This window comes from Podarcis pityusensis (genome assembly GCF_964106645.2).
Source record: "Podarcis pityusensis genome assembly, chromosome: 17".
NCBI classification, from domain to species: Eukaryota; Metazoa; Chordata; class Lepidosauria; order Squamata; family Lacertidae; genus Podarcis; species Podarcis pityusensis.
Window position 1 is genome coordinate 6568537 of NC_138042.1, and position 18171 is coordinate 6586707.

An 18171-nucleotide genomic window follows, 5' to 3' on the forward strand; every position below is an offset into this window, starting at 1 on the left:
CGCTCTCCCGGCTGGAGAGGTGACAGGCGGCTATGGCAGGAGCCTCTCTGCTGCGCCTTTCCGCTGCTCCCTGACCTGCTCTTTGGGGCTGGTGGTGGGCTTCCCCCCGCCAGCCCCAAAGAGCAGGTCGAAATGAACCTGAAGCCTGGAGAGCGAGAGGGGTCAGTGCACACCGCCCCCTCTCGCTCTCCAGGCTTCCAAGGTAGCCGCCTGAACGCACCTTAAACGGCACCTTGTTTTAGAGCGGGAAAACAAGAGGGGGAAAGTTCTCCCCCTCTCTGCGCAGCGCCTCCTGCCACTTCGCTGAAGGGGCGCTGGGCAGAGAGGGGGAGAAATTTTTTTTCTTGTTCTCCCCCCTCTAAAACAAAGTGCGTCCTATTGTCCGGTGCGTCCTATGGTGCGAAAAATACGGTAATTCAGTTTTACTAGCAAACCGGAGGTTAAACTAATCCCTTTCCAGTCACAGGAGGAGTGCAGAGAGCATTCATGCAACAGACCTACACACTGCAGACGATACACTAATGTGTCACGACGCACTGTTTGGAAAGCTCTGCCTTAACCCCTTTTCTCAAGATAGATGGGAGAGCAAGCAGAGGTTCAGGAGTGAAGTTGCTGTACGATTGACTAATACAGTACTGGTAAAAATGAATGCCCAGTAAGTGTCTGCCTTAGTACAAGCCCACCGTAAGTGATCTATTAGGGTTCTTTTATCCTTACAGTTTCTGTAACACATAGGAAAGAGGCTCTGATTTATAGAACTCAGCCTGGAGTCCAAGCAAGGTGTTCTTGGTTATATTTTCCAGTGCTTTATTGGGCTTAGAGCTGAAGAACTGAAACCTAATTTGATGGCCTTGGTGGGAGCCTTGATGTTGAAGGTACCTACAATCCTGTTGTGGGTTTATATCCCTCCTCCTTAATCTAGAGTACTTATTTCCAGCTAAGTCATGTGGCTTACCTTAAAGGCTGACCAGCAGTAGCATAAGCCCCTGAGGATTACAGTTTTCAATTGGCAACTCACCTGCACAAAACGAATTGCGGGGAAATCTGCAGCCCTCCAGACGTTGGATGCCAGGATCCCCATTCCTGCATTACAGCATGAGCTGGCTTTTCATGAGTCAGGCAATCAAACCGCTGCCCTGGAGGCAGGTGGGAGTGCAGGCACGATCTGTGTTGCTGCCTTGGTCAGTATTCATCCTAGGTTTTTGCAGACCCTTCAAGTGTCCCTATTTTCCAGGGATTTCCAGTCCCAGATTTACAGACACCGTCCCAGTTTCTGATTTGATCCTGGAATGCCCTGCTTTTCCTTAGGACACCCCCATTTTCATGGGAGAAATGTTGGAGGGTGTGGAGTTATCCGACCCCTGAGCCATCTGAAGGTAGCTCTGTCTAGGGAAGTTTTATTTGTTTATTTATTAAATTTATATACCACCCTTCATCAAAAGATCTGAGGACTTCAGAAGTTACAAAGTGCAAGTAAAAAATTAAACCAATGTTATATATGTTGGAAGCCGTCCAGAGTGGTGGTGGTGGTGTAATAGGATATCCCTAATTTCATGGGAGAAATGTTGGAGATTATGACATTGTTCTAATCCTGCTATTCCTGCACAGTGTTTCAGGCTGGTTCATTCCATGCCTCTGAACACCAGAAGGGCTGCGGAGCTTCTGTCCTGCTTGTGAGCTTTCCATGGACATCTGATTCTCCACTGTGAGAATAGGATCCTGGATTATGTGGGCCTTTGCCTTGATCGAGTTGTGTTCTTCTGTTATGTTCTTATGGATGCCTATCTACACAACTGCAGCTGCAACTGACACAGAAGTGTCTCACTGGGAGGAAGCATCTCTGAGGCCAGACTTAAGTACCGTTAAGTGTAACGAATGGTAGGCAAGCATATCTGAACAATGGGGCAGAGAGTCCACCCAGAGGTTCTGCAGTGGAAGCCCCACAGAAATGAACAGGAGCCACACATGAGCATGCAACATACTGGAGAAGATTGTGCCCTGTGTGTGTTGGTGTGTGTACCTGCCAGTGGGCAGGCATGGGGAATTCCTTGTCCAGATTTTCTGCCTTGGGCACCAGAGCATCTTTCTTAGCCCTGAGCCACAGTCAAGTATTCAGAGCTTCAATAAGGGCTATCCCCCTTCTCCACACCCTTAGGCCCCATCTGCAATATGGATCCAGAGCAGTATAATACCATTTTAACAGTGGCTTCCCCTAAAGCATCCTGAGAACTGTAGTTTATTAAGGGTGCTGAGAGTTAAGAGACCCTTATTCCCTAAGAGAGCTACGGTTCCCAGAGCTCACTGGGAAAAGCAATTGATGGTAAAACCATTCTGAGAATTGTAGCTCAGTGAGGGGAACTGGAATATCTGGATAACTCTCAGCACGCTTTACAGACTACAGTTCCCAAGATGCCTTGGGGGAAGCCATGACTCTTCTAAAACGGGATGGTGCTGCTTTAAATGCAATTGTGCAGATGGGGCCTTTGAGTGATTAAGGCAAAGCCTTGACATACCTGACCTTAACCCAACCAGCACAAGGCTGTGTGGTTTTTCCCCACCATCCAAGCATTTAGGAGTTCCTCAGTGTTTGTAACTTTCAGAAGAGAGAGTATGGGGAATGCTAGCTGTGACGCTGAGCCCACGCACCTCTCCCAGCACAGCCTCCTGCTCTCCTAAATGCCAAGGCGATTAGCTTCCTGCTATTATGTAGCCATGACGAATCTATACCGAGCAATGGGTGTGTGTGATTCAAGAGCTAGACGCAGAAACAGTAATTTTTGGAGGGTTCTTCTCAACCTTGAAGAATGGCTGGGAAAGAACGACATTCTTGCCTTACCTTTCTTTTTAGCTGCAAGTCCTGTTTCTTCAAGACTGACATCTATATAGCCGGGAACAGCCTGGAAGTAGATGAACAGATTGTTTTTCCCTGCACAGCCAGACAAGGTGTGAAAGGTGGGGTGGGAATGTTGTGATGGATGCTGCAATGTAGCCTTTTCTGCTTCTGCTTCCATGAGTGGGGGTGCAGGGAAAGAAGACAGACTGGACGGTGACCCCCCCCCCCCCCCGCTGGGATGAAGTGAACCAACTACTTACTCGCTTGTCGCAATCACTTCTTTAAAATATGCAGTGATATTTTGCAATCTTTCTTCTGCCAAGGAGCCTTTTTGCACTGCCAAGGATTCGGCGGGAGGGGGGGCAATTTCATGGTAAAGGCAAGCAGAAGGTAGACCTCCTGGTAGTTCTCTGGGTGATTTGCTGTAAATTTGCAGGGGTCTCTGACTTCCAATGCTTGCACAATAGCAGCTGCACCTGACCAAAAAAAATATCTTTGGCTTAGCTGACCTTTTGCTAATTGTTTCTCTCTTGGTCTCTGCACTCCTCACTTGTAAAATAGGAGTATTAAGTGGTTGCCTTTGACCCAGACTTTGTGCAAGTCTCCTGGCTGGTTTTACAATCAGTGAACTGTCGTAACTTATTTCCCCTTGTATATACAGGTATTACCAGCATATGGGTCTTGAGGCGCAGGAAGTCATTGGCTCTGCCTTTAGTTGCTTTATTTTTTATTTTATTTTTGTATCTTCCTCCACTCCCTGAGATGCCATTTTACACCTGGCTCTGGTGGGTGGACCTTGGGGGTCTAATAAAAAACAAAGCGGACCCCACAAGTCTGAAGTCTGCCCGTCTCTGCTCCGTGGGACACAGAGAAATGGCTCATTGGTCTTAGCTGTTGTAGGGAAAGGGTAGTGGTGGTTGTGGAAAAATTAATGGCCTGTCAGTATAAATGCATAGGGATAACTGCATTTACACATGTCCACGAAACACCAAATCCCTTGCATGTAACACCAGGTAATGCAATAGGAGCCCTTCTGCAAATGGCCTGTGCAACATATCTCAGTTAAAATGGTAACAAAAGCATATAGATTTGTATTTACAGCGGATGCTTTCACTTAGCCCTGTTTCCCCGATGAATCCACCAGTAGCTGAAATAGTACCGAGAGCCATTCAGCAGCCATGTCTGAACCCTTGACTCCTCCAGCCACATAGCAGGACATTCTTCCTTAGCCTCCCCTCTGTGAAACTGGTTTAGCAAACTGGTTTGATAACTTTTCAAGCAGACTTGTCAAAAGAGAGGATATACTAACCTTGGATCCTAGAACAATAGGCAAGTAGGATCCTAGAATGCAACAACTGATTGGCTTGCAGGAGAAGACCAATCAGGCTCCAAGAAGAAGTTAATCAGCCTATTAGGCTGGTAGGATCGTAGAATGCAACAACTGATTGGCCTGCAGGAAAATACCAATCAGGCTCCAGGAGGGAAGCAGAATCAGCCAATCAGACGGGACTCATTGTGTAAATAATGTATATAAAAGCCTGAGTTTTGGGGGGCAAATCAATCACTGTTTTACAAGCTGCAATAAAGAGCATGAAATCACTACAGGACTCCGAGTATATTTCAGTGACAATGGATTCTGTAGTCAAGGTATTCACCATTCCTAAAAAATGGTTTAGACTGGCCAGGAATCAGCAAGCATTATTATACAGACAGGAGACAAGTCATAAGTGAAATATACAAACATAAAAAAAACTCTGTGAAAATGCTTTTTAAAAAAACGTTTTGAAAAATACATTGAATTTGGCATAGCTCATCTAGTGTCACATTTGTGTAGTGCACTTTACAATACATTTAAAACGTTTTATTTGCAGCTGTGTAACTGAGTCTGTGAGGGACATGGGTGGCGCTCTGGTCTAAACCACAGAGCCTAGGGCTTGCTGATCAGAAGGTTGGCGGTTCGAATCCCCGCAATGGGGTGAGCTCCTGTTGCTCGGTCCGTGCTCCTGCCAACCTTGCAGTTCGAAAGCACATCAAAGTACAAGTAGATAAATAGGTACCACTCCAGCTGGAAGGTAAACGGCGTTTCCGTGTGCTGCTCTGGTTCGCCAGAAGTGGCTTAGTCATGCTGGCCACATGTCCCGGAAGCTGTACGCCAGCTCCCTCAGCCAATAAAGTGAGTCGTCCCCAGAGCTGTCCGCTACTGAACCTAACAGTCAGGGGTCCCTTTACCTTTAACTGAGTCCATAGTCTCAAATTTACATTGTAGACTGCTTCTTTCTATAACACTTGTATGATGCTTTTGCATGGGCGTAACCAGGGCTGATTTTAGGTGGGGGGGAAGCTTTATTTTGGGGTGGGGGCAGAACAGAGTTAATTGCTGTGCAATTGATCAGTTAGTTAAGTATTTTTATTTATTTACTTGATTTAGGTGGGGCAACTCCTCCCCGCTCCCGCTACATCCATGTGCTTTTAGGTGGTCTTTCACTAAGGCTTGGGGCAATTTCTAATGTCTTTAAAAGTTGTTTCACACCTTTGTTCTGTATCCCCTCACCTCCTTGCAAGGGGAGCAGTGAACTCTGTTGCAAGAGAAAATAAAGATCTCCCTTGCTTTCCTCAACTGGTTCCTGTTTCCACTCATTCTTAACCGATCGATAATGGATTTATGGGATGCCGGGTCCCTTGATGGGGAGATGGGCTGTAAAAGCCAAACCTCATTTCCCCCCCTATAACATGACGCTGGGAAAACTGTTTGCTAGTGTGTTGCTGTTGTTCATGTTGAAGGAATATCTATCTTGATAAGATTTGAAGCCCCCTCAAAAAGATTCAGCAAAGTGCCTTGCCTCATCTCTGCAGCTGGCTGTTGAGCAGGGTTTGAGGGACCACGATACAGAACTCATTGTGGGAATCCCGTGTGGCTATTTGCCAGTGAAGAGAGAAACTCCCTCAGGCCTCTAGAAGGCAAGCAACAATGCTTTAGTTTTAAGCTGGAAGCAAATGTTCAAAGCTAGTTAAAGCATATATGGAAACCTCTTATTAATTGTGGAACATTCTGAGTGAGCAAGAGTTGGGTTGTTTTTTTAAAAAATCACCTTCCTTGTCTTAAAATAATTGAAGGGCCAATTATAAGACCAATTATAAATAAGACTAATTATAAGACAGCTCCACCTTGTGGCATCTGCCGTGGCCCTCTTCTGATACAGACGAAGACTCGTTCTTATTGATGCAACAGTCCTCTTGGACTTGGGGAAGGAGAATCTACAGTAATGGATTGAAATCATAAATCAAAGGAGAGGTTTCCATGTTCTTTTCATTATTTCTTTCATTGACTTGGGCTGGATTTAATTAACGCATCCAGAGGTGTAAGCCATTTCAGATTGTCTCACCTGCTGCTTTAGCTTTCTTTCCCCCTTCCAGTATTCAGTATAAGCAATTTTACATCCTGACTAATTTAATCTTCAATTTCCAGTGGCATAATCATCGTGTGAAATGAAATCCGGAATATGTTACATCTTTGCTTCTTGGGAAGAAGGAGATTAACTTTTGGGGGGCAATGTGTATTTCTTTGAGGAGCATGAAGTGTTCTGTTCTATAACCCATGGGAAGTTCAGGTTCCCCAGAAGAATTGTGTGGCTGTTAGAATTCTGTTTTGCCATATTATTAGTTTGGGAAGGAATCTATTTTAGACCCTATTGCTCAGTAGGCTTGGAGCATAATAGACTGATTCTGCCAAACCTCAGCTTCCAGCATCTAAAGTTATTAGCATGAATTGCTCACTTTCCCCTTTGCTCTCAGACTATAATTTTGGGGTGCAACTTTTAGAAAGAGCTACAGTGGTACCTCGCAAGACGAATGCCGCGCAAGACAAAAAACTCGCTAGACGAAAGGGTTTTTTGTTTTTTGAGCTGCTTCGCAAGACGATTTTCCCTATGGGCTTGCTTCGCAAGACGGAAACGTCTTGCAAGTTTGTTTCCTTTTTCTTAACACCGTTAATACAGTTGCGACTTGACTTCGAGGAGCAACTCATAGAATGCGGTGTGGTAGCCTTTTTTGAGGTTTTTAAAGACTTTGGTGATTTTTGAAGCTTTTCCAAAACTTTCCCGACACCGTGCTTCGCAAGACGAAAAAAATCGCAAGACGACAAAACTCGCGGAACGAATTAATTTCGTCTTGCGAGGCACCACTGTATATGCGTTTAAAGTTGCTGGATAATGAAAACAGGTAGCAAGGAATGTGAATTTCTCCATGATTTGGGGAAATGTAAAATAATCAGGTGCATGGCTTGATACAAAATAGCCGTAGACATCCAGATAATATCAGTCAGTGGTGTGTCATTAGGGTGACATCTGGATTTCTGGTCACCAGTCTTAAAAATAATACAAGAAGAAGCAAATGTTTAGAAAAGGGCAACACAAATGATTAAAAGAAGTGAAGCATGAAACTTCTTCCATAAGCGGGGGAAAAAAAATCTTAGAAAACTTAGCGTAGCAAAGAGAGAATAGGGCAGATATGATATGAATAAGTATAAAATCCCAAGCAAGTTGAAGAAGTGGATATGGAAATGGAATTACGTTATGCGTACTGAAGTGGGTGGCATGACAAAGGAAAGTGCCTCTGGTGCTTTGAACTTGAAAAAAATATTTTGCCTTGAGAATTCCACTTATCTGAAGCCACCATTAATTGATTCATTCTCTCTCGCTCTCTCTCTCTCTTTTAAACTTGGTGAGAGATGGCATGTGCTATTTCACATCAATGGCTGAATGCATTTCATCAGCCCTGAACCATGAAAATTTGTATTGATGTCAAATTTAGTACTAAGCAACCTGGCAAACAAACAGTAACATAGCCCTGAGAGCACGGTTTGGGAGTTGTGGAAGACTCAATAGCATGAGAGAGGTCACTGTGGGCTCTACATCCATATTGCAAGCTTGGCTCCTTTGTACTTTCACTGTTTGAATGGCAGACGTGCATAGCAATGAAGAATGTTTGCTTCTCCCTATACATGTATTCTAGAGGACATACCCGCTTTGAAAATGTTGCATGCATGCTATTAATGCATTAATGCTTCACCTATTACTTTTATTTTTTTTTAAGGTAGCTCTTTTAAAAGTTGCAGATCAGCTCCAGGGATCTAGAGAGGTGTTTGGGCAAAGTTGTGTGTGGCAGCCAGTTGGCACCATCCGGAACTGGCTTTTGGTAGGGTGTCTTAGAACCATGTTCCCAATCATCACTGTTAGGCACAATACTCTAGAAAGAGGGAGGGGCCCTGTCTGTACTCAGTATGGTGAGGAAGCTTCCAAACCAAACTCATTGCTCTACAAAAATTACATCCTTCTCTTCACCCAGAGGCAAACCTTTTGAGAACTTTCATAGTGTACCATAGTGGCTAAACCTTAATTGTGAACCCAGAAAGTCCTCCATTCTTGCTCTCAGATTAGTCTCTGGCTGTTCTCTTCCTCTGGTTGTTCTCCCTCTTTTTGTTTGTATTTGTGTTTTTATTACCTGTGTTATGTTGTAAACCACCCTTTGATTTTCAGATGAAGGGTGGTATATAATACACATAATGCGTAATAATAATGCCAGGGGCCATAGAAAGATTGTGAGGCTGCTTCCATTTCATAGATGTGCAGCATCACCCCGTTGTCTGCAGGTAAAGGTAAAAGGACCCATGACCATTAGGTCCAGTCGTGGCTGACTCTGAGGTTGTGGCGCTCATCTCACTTTACTGGCTGAGGGAGCCGGCGTACAGCTTCCGGGTCATGTGGCCAGCATGGCTAAGCCACTTCTGGCGAACCAGAGCAGCGCACGGAAACGCAGTTTGCCTTCCCGCCGGAGCGGTACCTATTTATCTACTTGCACTTTGAGGTGCTTTCGAACTGCTAGGTTGGCAGGAGCAGGGACCGAGCAACGGGAGCTCACCCCATCGCGGGGATTTGAACCACTGACCTTCTGGCTCTGTGGTTTAACCCACAGCACTCCCAATCCAGGGCTGAAGCTGGTTGGTGTGCTGGGATTGTTGATGGGTACAAGGAGTTCAGTCTTGCCTGGAATGGTTTCCCATTGAGACTTTGAAAAGAAGCTGTGAACCATTTTTTAAAAGGTCAATCTGCTTACAAAAGCAGTTGTTTGCTTAAAGATTCACGCAGGCTTTAAAAGGGGTAGCAACTTCCTAAATCTGTGCATCACAGAGACCAGACACCTGGGCTGCACATTCTGCTATGCCATTGTGTATTAAACCATTAGGTTTGTCTGAGCCCTGTCTACTGGTTTAACTGCGTTTTTTTACCTGCCAACAAACCATGACCTTGAGCGTTGTTGCCATTGGATTCCTCTAATGAGTCCTGTCAGTGGAAGCTCTTGGCAACGACTTGTGCTTGTGCAACAGGCTTCCCCACCCACCACACACACTGTGCACCCTCTGAAATTGGCTTGTGGAGGAAGAGTTTGGGAGAAACTCCGGAACAGCTCACAGAGGAAGAGTTGGGGATTCAAGCCAAGCTGCTGGCCATGATGGAAATATCACCTTGGTGCAAAATTGAATGTCTCCCCCTACTGTGTTTTAGCAATGGCTTTGTGTTAAAATGTCAATCCAGCACCCTTCCTTACCCATTGTTTGTTTTGCCACCCGACCCAATGCCAAAGTCACGAGGTGAGAGTAGCTAAAAGACGAAACAAGCTTTGGAGAAGCAAGGCATATTTTCTTTGGTTTGTGGGACAACCTGTGGCTAACTGCAATGGCTCGTTGAGCAAACCATGATTTAAACAAGGGTTTCCCTCCCTTTTGGGGTCCAGGGACACATTTGGAAAAATAATAAATTGTCAATGTCACCACAAAATATCTGTGACATCACAGACACAAGCAAAACAAACAAGCAACACCCCCCTCAAAACACAGGCAATTAAAAAAACAAAACAAAACAGGCACTGCACACACGGCATAAAACATGCCCCCACAAAATAGCAGGCACTGTTCCCCACCGAACAGAAAACACATACAACCAAAAGCACTCCATACCCAAGCAGCCAACAACAAAAAAGCACCCAACAATTTCAAGTCAGGTAACACTTATACATTTCCTCAAAACAAAATTTCCAGGAAAATGTGCACCCTGGCTCTCTCTTGCTTCCCCCAAATGAACGGTTCATCAACAGCGTTTGTATTTTTCTTCTCCAAAGAGTTTTCTAGCAGGTAGCTGGAAGGCCAGATACTGGCCTCTTTCCTTTCCTTGGAAGAATGCTTCTGACTCCGTATTGGGGACCCTCAACTGTGGCTTAGCATTTTTCGTGAACCAGACACCTAACCAGGCTGCCTCTTTTGCTGCGGACCTGCACTAGTAGAACCATTTCAAAAAGAAGAAGATACACTTTTGTCACTATTTTGATTTCAATAATAATGTGAATCGACCAGGGCACCACTGTACAACACTTCCTTTAGAATTGTGAGATAAAGAGAAACTTACATTAGAAAAACAACAATAAAATGGAAACTAGTCTTCTTTCTATAACCTTCATACTAGACGCATCCCAAAAGTTCTGTGTTGGGAGTCTAGCATTAGCTTATAGTGAGGTCTTTGTCTTAGCCTAGCCTGTTGCATCCAGATCACTGGGACTTCAAAGGTCCTCCAAAATAAGATGTTCTACACACCTCAGGGATTCTGCCTGACTCTGATTGCATGCTTGTGCCATGAGAAACGGAGCCATCAAAGCCATTCCTTTGTTCTGTGAATTCTGACATTTATATCCTTTTCATAGACATTGCATATTCAGATGCCTTAGATACTTCCCATTGTTAAAGCTAGCAACGTGTGTAACTGAATGTATACTAATAATAATCAAGCTCCGTGACCTCACAATCATTGGAATCATTCAGATAATTGAGCTGGGGGGTGGTGGAGCTTGACCCGCTAGAAATGAATGGGCCACAAATCACTCATATGTTTCATTTGGTGTCCTTAGGAAAGACATGTGTTGAGCAAATCTCTTGCTTGGCTGTCAGATGCTGTCAGTGCTACTCTTGAGACAGAGGTTGCAATTAATTCACGCTTTTCCTGCTCAGAATGTGGGGCTAAATATGACATAAGGCAAGGAAGTTCTGCCCTTCGTTTTAGCACCTAACATAACTTGACTAAATTGACATGACGTATATTTTAGCCTCCACCAACACACATTTTGCTATAGTTTGTGTTTTGTATCTAATTATGCCCTTAGTTTCTTTTTAACAATACATTTTTTTGCTTATCTAATGTGTTGCGTACCGTGGTACCTCGAGTTACGTACGCTTCGGGTTACATACGCTTCAGGTTACAGACTCCGCTAACCCAGAAATAGTGCTTCAGGTTAAGAACTTAGCTTCAGGATAAGAACAGAAATCGGGCTCCGGCGGCATGGCAACAGCAGGAGGCCCCATTAGTTAAAGTGGTGCTTCAGGTTAAGAACAGTTTCAGGTTAAGAACGGACCTCCGGAACGAATTAAGTACTTAACCCAAGGTACCACTGTATTACTGTCTCTGGTATATAAGCATGTAATCCTAGGATCTGAGCTTGACAAAAGAGAGAATTCAGGTCTCAGCCCCACCTTCATACAGCAAAACGGGTAAACACAATGTGATGTGCATATTGTAAATCACTGATTGCGTAATTAATCACGTTGGACATGTACCACAGAACATCAATAGTTGTATCGTCATCTAATCTCAGTATTGTGTAACTTTAAGCCTATATATAAGCCTGGATATAGAATTCCAATAGTGTATTATTGGAGTTCTGTATCAAGCCATTAAGCTTCATCTGAGCAACTCTCTGCTTTTTCTCCTGGGAGAGCAAATTGCAGTAGCATTTAATAGGTGAATTTAAGTAGGTTCAGCCTCAGTGTGTGGGATTATTATTATTTATTAGTCACCTTCTAAAGCACCAGCTTAGGTGATTTACACATAAAATCATTCAAAACAGTTAAAAACATAAAAGCAAATACATTTAAAACAAAACTAACAAATGGACACTTGTGGTGAAGATCCATTTGTCCAGCTGGGAAAGCCTGTTGGAGCAAAAAATGTCTTCAACTCTTTCTGGAAGGTGCAGATAGTAGTAATCTAAATGCTTCTTTTCCAGGACTATATGTCATCATCCTGGGAAATCAAGCACTTACCAAGGGAGTGAAATCTTGGAATATAAGGATAACCTTTCCACTCTGTCACAGGAGCTTGGTGGTCAGTAATCAAAAAGTTAGCGTTAACTCTTTATTAGCAAAAACACAATCTCTACAGACTCGGTTGAGCGTCAGGCCTAATAAGCAGAGCAATTCATTCCCAGTGGTCTTACTCCATGAAAATCAGTTGCCGAGACGGAAAGTCCCCACCACCTCGCAGCCGTCTTAAGTCCCCTCCTCTCCAGGGCTTTTCCCAAGCAATTGGAGACTGCGCCTGCTTGCAGCCAACGTCTCCACCATTTTTTATGCCACTTCTGGTTCTTGGAGACAAGTAGGGAGGGGAGCTTGTTGCAGCAGGAGGGGGAGATTCCCATGCCTCTTCACCAGCCTGACTGACTAATCTCTGCCTCTTGGCCTCTCTCCTCCCCTGCTTCAGCTCCCGACTCTGATTCTTGCCTTCTCTCTGCCACAGACTCTCCCAGCTCACCAAACCCTACTACCTCTTCAGCTTTTGACACTTCCTCTTCCCACTGTTCTCCCTCTAGTCACTCATCATCATCCCACCACGACTCTCCAGGCTCTGAGCTGCCTTTGGGGGTTCCCCAGCTAGTTCCTCCCACCATTCTTCTGCGTCCAACCGTGACATGTTCCTCCCTTGCCTTTACAGGGCTTCTCCAATGCAGCTTTAATGCCCCCCCCAAAAAACCCAGTTTCACAGGTTATTACAACTTGGATGGTTCCAAGCCCTTTATATAGAATAGCATATGGAGCGAGTGCTTTTTGTGGGCTGCAGAGGCATATGACTGGTCGCTATGAGAACAGCATGCTGGCCTAGATGGGGCTTTGGCTTGATCCAGTAGGGCTCTTATGTTCCTCTAAGAAGAGCCCTGCTTCATCAGATGAAAAGTATCCCGTATCTTGTTTCCACACCAGATGCCTATGGGAAGCCCACAAGCAAGACATGAGTGTAACCACATTCTCCAGCAGCTGGTATTCAAAGGCATGGTGCCTCTGGTTTCAGTCGTCTTTCATAGTTGCCATGACTTATAGTCCTTGTTGGCCTTTTCCTCTGTGAACTTGTCTACTCCCCTTTTCAAGCTATCAGGATTGGTGGCCATCACCACATTTTGAGGAAGTGAATTCCATATTTTTATGAAACCATGATATCAATATTTATACGGTCATCCTTCATCAAATGACCCTCTTCTTGTTCTTCTTCTTTGGCGATCACTCGTAGCCGAGTAAGATTGTCTTCCATCAACACAGTTTTAACAATGAGTCCATAAGTGACTGTGGAGGCCAATTCTGGATCCACACGTCCTTCCACAGAGCGCCTGAGTGTTGCCTAGACTTCCTTTTGTCTATCCTGAATATCCCCATATTCCACTTCATTGGATCCTCCCAGGTTCTAATATTAGGACAGAGAAAGCAAAACTTACTTTTTTTCTGCTGTGGGGAAAAGAGGAGGCGATGGCCTCAGCTTGGAGAGGTCTGGATCCAAGAACAATGATGAGCAGGTACACTGAGGTAAGCATTTGGTACGAAGTGTTCTGAGATTGCAGTAGACATTTTCAGTATTGCAGCTGAGGGACTGTACAAGTGTCAGGAACATGGAAGGGAGCCTGGGGCAGGATTCAACATGTAGTAGTAGATGTATGAGTTGACTTGCAACCGAAGACTTTAAAAAAAAGACATTATAGCTGATTTAAGAAATGCAACAAAGGGATTTGGGATGTCTTGGGAGGAGTTAGTAGTGTTCAGGTGGGTTTGGGATGGCATAGGGTATAAAGTTGCTGGTCTCGAGCACCACTACGAGGTTTCCAGCTCATAATATGATACCTGAGGCTAAAACAATGAGGTGAATATTTTTAGTGCTGAATGAAACCACTGGTGTGTTCATCACTTTTTCTTGCTATCTTCTTTGTACACAATCTCTGGCCAGAACTGCTCTTTTCTCTTCCCCCTATTTCTTCTACCTCCCCAGCGGCATTTCTAAAAAAATAATGTTGTTGCCAACAGGATTGGCGAAAATGAGGCAGCAAGAAGGGTGGTGGTGGCAAAACATAATCTTTGCATGAAAGCTCAAGAGATATTGTTTCGTGTTTTTAAAAAAATGTAATTTTAAGGCAATTTTGTAAAACCTTGGAGATAAGCAATAATGCAGAGTAGCCATTTTGGTGACAGTGATTTCCCATTATTTTGTTAATGAAATTATTAAAAAACATAATTGAGGGCTGCTTTAAATGAGTCATCTTTGAGTAACTTTTGGGCCAATACCTGCTGCTTGGGAGCCACTGCCTTTCAGAAACTTTGCCTGTCCTGAAATCAGAGCCCCCTTTGGGGCTGGGTGTTGCCTTAAATATCCAAAGATGTGCAGGTACAGAAAGTGCATGGCTTTACCAAGCAGCGGCCAAATGTTCCTTAGCTTTGGCATTCAGATCTGTCAAGGTATGACAATGTACAATGGAAACACTCAAATGAACAGTAGAAATGTGCACTGGTGTGGGGCCTTCCTGCTTCCAACTGGGAGTGGAAAGCACAGTCCTCTCACCCTCTGACCACCTTTTGTGTTGTGCTGAAACTTAATGCTAAGCAACAAGCGATGTTAAGCTTTCATATGGAAAGCAAATCTGTGTAAATAGGCAAACAAACCTATATTCTCCCCTTTCCCCAGGAGTGTTGGTAAGTCCAGGTACACAAGTTACCTGGCAAATGCTATGGTGTTTTAAAAAGAGGTAAGATAAACTGCACCATTAGAGGACTTGGGAGACGACTTGCATAAGGAGTTAATGGTTTCGCACTGTTGGTGGTGCTGGGAGGGTGCTGCTTGCATGCACAACTGCTCACTGAAACAGAAAAGGAAATCAAGCTTGATCTCCATTACTTTCATATCCCGTGGACAGTTTTGTTCTTTCAAACATAAGAATACATCAAGCTGGAGCAGGTGCATTGCCTAATAAGATCAAAACATCTAGCCTAGAACCTTTGAAAGTTATGCTTGACCTTCCAGAAAGAATAGACATGTGGGCTTGATATATAGGAATGGAGCAAGGGAGCATTCATAGCTCCTGATCTGCAGAGAGAAAGACAGGGTGAGGGTTAATACTGAAAATGAGGAGTTTAAGCTATTTTTTTGCCAACCATGTGTAGTCTAAAACCATGAAAATGCAGATTCAGAGGGTAGAGCGAAGAATAAATACAAACACATAAGGCACTCCTTAACTCCCAACCATTTCTCCTTTCCATCTAAATCCAAGGAAGCTATCTCTGTCCTGAATCAGTGACAGACTGGATGAGGGTGAACCAGGCAAGCTAGGGCTGCAGCTGCTGCCGTGGCACATGAGGACGTGCTCTTTCTTGCAAGGATCCAGCTGTAAGCAGTTCTCAGACAGGGCCCCTGCAGCAAAGACAGGAGCATTAAAACAAGTTCAGGACAGGAGAGGGATGCTGGTGTCCTCTAGCTTGTTTGCCCTCTCTTCCTTCCCTATGGGCCCCAGGTAGGATCCAGAGACAGGTCAAGGTGTCATAAGATGCCTGCGTGCCACTTTCCAGTCACTTCAGCAGCATCCTCGGTTAAAAAGATAAACCCTCAAAAATTTCATTTAAAATGGGAGGGGCAAAGGGTCTGGGCATGCACCAAGGAGCTGTGTGAGATTGCCATGGTGCCACATTGGGAATCATAAGTATAATGTGACTTGATTGGCCATTTTGCCTAGAATATACTCTCCCCAACCAAATGTTAGCTGTGTCCCTAATAATAATAATAATAATAATAATAATAATAATAATAATAACAATTTATTATTTGTACCCCGCCCATCTGGCTGGGTTCCTCCAGCCACTCTGGGCGGCTTCCAACAAAATATTCAAATACAGTAGTCCGTCAAACATTACAAGCTTCCCTAAACAGGGCTGCCTTCAGATGTCTTCTAAAAGTCTGGTAGTTGTTGTTCTCTTTGACATCTGGTGGGAGGGTGTTCCACAGGGCAGGTGCCACTACCGGGAAGGCCCTCTGCCTTCTCGCAGCCAGGGAACCGCTGGAAGGCCCTTGGCGCTGGACCTCAGTGTCCGGGCAGAACGATTGGGGTAGAGACACTCCTTCAGGTCTACTGGGCCTTTGAGGCCGTTTAGGGCTTTAAAGGTCAGCACCAGCACTTTGAATTGTGCGTGAGCACAATACACTTGCATTCACAGTTTGAATGCAGAAAAACAAATAGAGAAAAACAAATGTATAAGAATGCTGTTTGAAGGTGCACAACACAGGGCGACTTTAAATGAAACTATAGATGGAACATCAGGGCTTAGATTGAAACATTTCAAAAGTAGGCCATGCCGTCTGTACGGGCCGCTGCACATGAGTGGCAGCCCGTACGGTCGTCGCACATGCGCAGTCCATAGAGGATGCTGCTCGCATGGCAGCCCATATGGCTGCAGTACACAAGCAGCAGCTGGTACGGACTGTGCATGTGAGGCATTCCGTACAGAGTGTGCATGTGCGGGATGCCGCACATGTGCAGTCTCTACGGGCTGCGCCGCCCCGGGTGCCGGAGAGTGTTCCTCTGCCACTGCTCCAGGCCACACCCCACAAAGCCCTGCTCTGCCATTCCTAGCCAAAGGCAGCAGATATTAGCCCACTTGGGTTGCCCGCTATATTGGGCTCCATCCCTGGCTCTGAGCATGGTGTGTGGTAGCTGGAGGTTTCTTCCTCAGGGAGTTATTGTTAAGTGAATTAATTCCTCTCGCTCTTGCTGCCTGTCTCTTTCCCACCTCTGAAGGCTCCCCTTCACACACTCCAGGTTTCCCATTCTGATCACACTTCCGAAACACTTCTCTAACTTAACAGCTTTGCTTTACTGTATCTGATCTGTGGGTGGTGACAGCCACCATGAAATTATCTAACTTCTGAGAGCACCGGCTGGAATTGAATTAATCTGTAACCTGGGGAGTGGGGGGGGGGGGGAATAGAGAGATAGGGAGAAGGAAGAGTGTGCTGTTCCTGTATCTCTATCTCTGTCTCCATCATTCAAATTAACAGTTGCTGCAGCACTTTATAGACATCAGAGGCTTAACTCTGTCCAGAGCTACTTGTCCCCTAATGACATGCTGGGAATGGGGAAATTGTGGCCTCTGGGCTCTGAATTTGCCTGTGCAGTCTTGTCTCGCTCACATATGCTTTGGCGTATTTGCATACTTCCTTCCTTGTGCATGCAAACAAAATGTATCCTTGGATCCACAAGCGCAATCATGTATACTCTCGCAGGTGTCCAGGCTCTTTGCCATAGCACACTTGGACATGCTTTGTACCCGTGCGTAATCTGCTTGGCATTCACATCTACTAAATCAGATGATAAGTCTTTTTCTCCCCTACAGGCAAACAGAAGCATTGTGGCACTCAAATAAGTATCTCTCCCCTCTCTTCCCACCTTCACCAACAGCTTCCTCTCTGGAACAAACAGTGTTTCTTTCTCTGGCAACTCCTGGTATTTTTTCTGGAAACAGAAACCAGCCAGCAGCACTTGCAAATCTGGTCAACGACAATAGCTTTTCTCAGTAGCCGTCTTCATGTGTTACTCACGTTTTGGCTGGGGGAGCATGTTGGAAGGAGACTTGTGGGTCCAGCATTTTGCTCTTCATCCAAAGTGATGCTGCTCCTGCAGTCCCCCACCATTGCCATCACACACACACCCCTCACTGGGACACACATACACTCACACCATTGCCTTGATTTCCTGGTGTGGTCAGGTGCATGAAGAGTCTCCTTCACATCTAAAGGTTCAAATTCAGGACGAAAGGGAGAAATGTGTTAAGAGGAAGGCATGCTTGGCAAACCCTGACCGTGATCAACTCCCGCCCAGAAACCTATGTCCCCACAGTGGAAGGATGTGTGGATCTAGTATTGGCCTCCACAGTCACTTACGGACTCACTGCTAAGACCGTGTTCATGGAAGACAATCTTACTCGGCCACAAGTGATCACCAAAGAAAAAGCGGCCCCAGGACAAATCTCCATTGAAGCTGTGTGGCAAACAGGTCAGGAGACAGGTCTGTTGGAACTCAAATAAAGGACTCCAGTGCAACCAAGTCACTGCAATGTAGAAAGGGGGAAAGTTCATACATAACAAGGAACTAATGCTGGAGCAAAACCACTCATAGAGAGATAGAATATTGGCTCCTTTTCAGAAGGAGGAGGAGGAGGA

General features: G+C 45.0%; 1 protein-coding gene across 2 annotated transcripts in view; it reads left to right on the forward strand.

The window, feature by feature from the left end:
* PDE4A (phosphodiesterase 4A) overlaps positions 1–18171 on the forward strand; it is a 353439-nt gene that overhangs the window by 100847 nt on the left and 234421 nt on the right. The window lies entirely within an intron of this gene.